Source organism: Hibiscus syriacus, unplaced genomic scaffold, assembly GCF_006381635.1.
Source record: "Hibiscus syriacus cultivar Baekdansim isolate YM2019G1 unplaced genomic scaffold, ASM638163v2 tig00112217_pilon, whole genome shotgun sequence".
Classification (NCBI taxonomy): Eukaryota; Viridiplantae; Streptophyta; class Magnoliopsida; order Malvales; family Malvaceae; genus Hibiscus; species Hibiscus syriacus.
In genome coordinates, this window is record NW_024063270.1 from 371383 (window position 1) to 376325 (window position 4943).

Consider the following 4943-nt stretch of genomic DNA (forward strand, 5'->3'; position numbering starts at 1 on the left):
AAAAAGGAAATGCAGAAGCAAAGAAAGACTGGACGAGCTAAGAAAGTATATCAGCTTGTTTTGGTTATTTTTGGTAATATCTCTTTGAAGATTTCAAAGGTCCCGAACCCTGAGAGAGCTCTATGTTTCTGAGAAGCCCTTTCGTGGCTATCGGGGAGTCGCAATTGGATTATTGCAGCGGTCGATTGTCGTGATGAAGGGAAACAAGGTAAGATACAGCATTTGAAGAGCTTGTAGATGACCAAACTGGCTTGCTCATAATAATTAATTTATTACAATTGCGTTATCAAACCATGAAACAATTTAATGAGTTTTATTTTATGCTTTATATATATAATTTCTTATATCTGTATTTGCTTTGAAGGATGAAGGAAACATTATCAGCTTGAGACAAAGATGTCTGTCGCAAAGTTGGATTGCACCATGAAGAAGCAAGTAAGAGCATGAAATGCTTTTATGATATTTGGAACATTATCATCCTTATAACGACGGCTTCATTCTGCATTGTACCAATAACTCATTCTCTAAATGATAACATAACATCTTTAATTTCTTATTTTTTTAACATCAATATTTCACTAATTTAACCTTCATCTACATAATCTTTTATGTATATAGAATTTATTTCTAAATCTACATTTTAGAGAGCATTTTTTATAAAATATATAATGTAATTATCAAGACTCATTAATATATAGAATTTAGATTCCATATGATTTTATTAGTTAAAAGATAATAAATAGTTAAGAATTCAAATATAAACATCAATTTACTACAAAATGTCCCAACAAGACAAAATGCTTTACGAACGCGCCAGATAGGGGCCGAAACCTATGACTCTCTGCTTAGGAAGCACCGCTCTGTCAACTGAGATACAGGCGCTGCAGTTACTTGTTTCCTGTCTTACTTATCATAACTAATATACTTTTAACCCATTTTTCTTTTAAAAGATAATCACTTGGCTAAAGTCAGATGGCAGTAGTATTTTGGGGGTTATTTCATAATTCCATATAAAATGGGTTTTGATTCAATCTTGAAAATTTCGAAGAAATGTAAGGCTAAATCCTCATTTAATTAAGGATAAGCTACATGAATGGTCACCGAAGAATTAATATGTTTCTGATTTTATTATTTACGTTTTAAAAAGTAAAGAAACGATTATTAACATTATCGTTTTATAACAGATCAATCACTTACCTATTAACAACCGTTATCGCAATTACAAAAGTATGATGTGACATGTTTAAACCCTCTATATAACATTTTTTAGTCACGTTGACACCCTTTAATAAACTATTTTGAGTCTCACTTGAGAGCTATGGGTATGTTTTGTTTGTTTTAAGCTCTTCAATGTATTTGGAGGGCCATACTTCAAAACCATATCTAAAAATGTCACACAAATATGTTAGACACGAATATGCAACATATGATTATAGACCAATAAATACAGAGAAACCAACATATGTTCAAAGTTGTTGGTTCTCATCTCTTCTTCAGCTTTACCTCAGTAGCTAGTGACAGTTTTTTTAGTTGAAGGCCTTAAACTGTAATGCACAACGAGCCATAAGAATTGCTAGAGAAACATTGGAGCAGTCATTAGCAATGAAGAAATGGTAATGCATATTTAATTTTCTGCCACTAATACATCCATAGATCAACAAATTGCAGAGGCATAGCTCAAATAGGATTCGGGTAGATTCTAAAGACACCAGCAGCAAGAACAAGTACACCTTGTTTTTCCCAATCAAAGTCAACTTGGGTAACAGTTATTTCTACAAAAGATTCACAATCCAAGGCAAAACAAATTGTCTTAATGCATTAGTCCCTACTGTTAACGATGGAAGAGATTATTTTGGCAGGGTCTACAACAAAAGAATTTTCGGCGTAGATGAGAGGTTTGCACCAATATTATCGCACAATAGAGTGATTCTTCGGTAAAATAGTTGAAAGAATAAGTTCAGCTTGAAAATTTTGCACGCGGTGGCTGGAATCACACCGGTAAAACCATTGCGAGCAACATCCGACTACTAATGTTATCAATGTTACTTAGACGACAAAAATCCTTGTAAATGATTATAGCTTCTGGCGTGGTCAAACAGTATCAAGCAAGCTAGTCTAACGTGTCGCAATCAACCTTATTATTAGGGTAACAACAGTTAACAATTGAGTGATCAAATTGTTATAAAATGATAATATTAGTGACTGTTTTGTTACTCTTAAAACTTCAGTGTTCAAAACAGAAACTTATACTTTAGTGACACATCTGTGTAGAACCTTTAATTATCAACTAGGGTTTCCCTCGACCTTCGAATTCCCAGTTTATAAACTCAAATTCTCCCTAGTACATAAACTCTCACCCGAGCCTCATTTGTTTTCCCACACTCGTAACCATCTCTTCTGTGATTCAGCAGTCAAAGAAAAGCACAGAGAATGGCTACAGCTACAGCCACAGCCGCAAGGCAGCTATCTCCTAAAGAGGTCGACATTCAGATGATGTTGGCTGCCGAGGTCCATCTCGGTACCAAGAACTGTGATTTTCCAAATGGAGCGTTACGTCTTCAAGCGTCGCAATGACGGTTGATTTTTTGTGCTTTCTCTTTGTTTCTTATATAATATAGATTCAGTTTTGTTTTTTTTAAATTTGAATTACTAGTTTTACTTTCTGGGATTTTACTACTGAAGCTCAAAGCTCCCTTTTTTGCATCTGTTCTGTGTTTTTAGACATTTGGGTTGGTTTTAATTCGGTTTTATGTTTGTAATGTTTGAGTTTCTTTGTTTTATTTGGTTGATGGACCTGTATTTTGTAGGAGATACGATATCTGTTCATGGCTTTGGTTTAGTGTTTTAGTTCACTTCACTTGTCAAATACAGTCCATTGAAATGATCTGTTTATACTTTATTCACTTTGTTTTTTAGCTTATCAGATTAATATTAGAATCTCTCGAGCTGAATTGGTATGCAACATGAATTGGTTTTGCCTGTTGAATTTGCAATTAGAGACCTGATTTGGTTGTGTACTAAACATAATTAGAGACCTGAATCTTTTGTTTTGTGCAAGGCATATTTGATTCGTGTAACCTAGTGTACGTTTGTGCTCTTTACCTGAATCTTTTGTATTCCATTATGTTTTGGTAATGGGATTATCTTTTTGTTCTCGATAGGAATCTACATCATCAACGTTGGCAAGACCTGGGAGAAGCTTCAGCTTGCCGCTCGTGTAATTGTCGCTATAGAGAATCCTCAGGACATCATTGTCCAGTCTGCAAGACCTTATGGTCAGAGAGTTGTCTTGAAGTTTGCTCAGTACACCGGTTGTCATGCTATTGCTGGAAGGCACACTCCTGGTACATTCACTAATCAACTCCAGACATCTTTTAGTGGGCTTCGCCTTCTTATCCTTAGGGATCCTAGGACTGACCACCAGGTAAGTTGCACACGACGATTGACTTGCGTTTTTATCACGGCAGTAAGATAGTTATATTTTTGCACAATGTTTGTGGATTTGCTAACATTCGAGCATATTATCTGCAGCCTATCAAGGAAGCTGCTCTTGGAAACATTCCTACCATTGCTTTTCGCGACACCGACTCACCGATGCGATATGTCGACATTGGTATCCCTGCTAATAACAAGGGAAAACACAGCATTGGATGTCTTTTCTGGCTGTTAGCAAGAATGGTTCTTCAGATGCATGGTACAATTGCTCCTGGACAGAAATGGGATGTGATGGTAAATGAGAAGACCATCTTTATGATGTCGATACGATTTTCTTTTATGTATTTTTCATTTACTCATAAAGGACATTGTTGTATGTAGGTTGATCTATTTTTCTACAGGGAGCCAGAGGAAGCTAAAGAACAGGAAGAGGAGGAAGTTGTTGCTGCCCCTGATTATGGACTCCCTGCTGCAGATTTTGGTATGGGTGCTTTAGGAGCTGACCAATGGCCCGCACAAATCGGTGGTGATCAGTGGACCGATATGGTTCAGCCACCTATTCCTGGTGCCCCTACAGCTAACTGGGGTGATCAAGGTCCGATGTTTTACTTTTACTGTCATTCATATTATTAAGTTTTGGACTTGGTCATTGTTATTATTACTTCAAATCATGCATAATCGTTCTTTCGTTGCCTAATCTATTTTAGAATTCGAAATGCAGCTGCTGGTGGTGCTGACGGTTGGGATCCTGCAAGTGCTCCAGCACCAATCCCCGTCGCTGGAATCGATGCTTCGGCTCCTGCTTCTGCTCCCACTGGTTGGGACTGAGGTTTTTTTATTTTGACAAACGTTTTTTCTATTAAAAATGAGTTATTGTGATTGGATTTGTGATTTTGACACAGTTTAGTTATAGTTTTGGTAGACATGAATGACTTGATAGAGATTTTTGTTATCTCTGTTGTCACAATTAAAAAGGATGAATGAAATTGTTGTTTTTACCGGCCATCCTATTCTCAAGTCTTTCATTCTCGTTTTGACTGAAAGTAAGAATATGCCCCTAAACTATGTCTCTCTTTTGCTTTAAGTTCCTAAATTATTTTTTTGGTTAAAATAAGTCTATAAACTATTATATGTAACCATTCTAAGTCTTTTCATTTTTTCAGTTAGAAAATTTTCTTTCAACCAATGAGATATTAACATGTAGCACAAAATTAGTTACTTGTTTTGACTAAAAAGTAGTTTATGGATTTAAATAAAAAAAGGCATACTTTAGGGGATTATTTTGAATAAAAATAGTTTAGGTACTTAAGTTGTTACATATAATAATTTAAGGGATTTATTTTAATCGAAACTTGAAGCAAAAAAACAACAACATAGTTTTAGATAGTTTAAGCATCTCATCTTTAAATATCAATTGCTTATCTATATATCTTATTAGGGATGTTCAAACGGTTAATTCGGTTAAACTATTGAATTACTCAAATTTCATTAAACAATTTTTTTTCAAA

General features: G+C 35.2%; 1 pseudogene; it reads left to right on the forward strand.

The window, feature by feature from the left end:
• Positions 1–2364: 2364 nt before the first annotated feature.
• LOC120175907 lies at positions 2365–4445 on the forward strand (annotated as a pseudogene).
• The last annotated feature ends 498 nt before the right edge of the window (positions 4446–4943 follow it).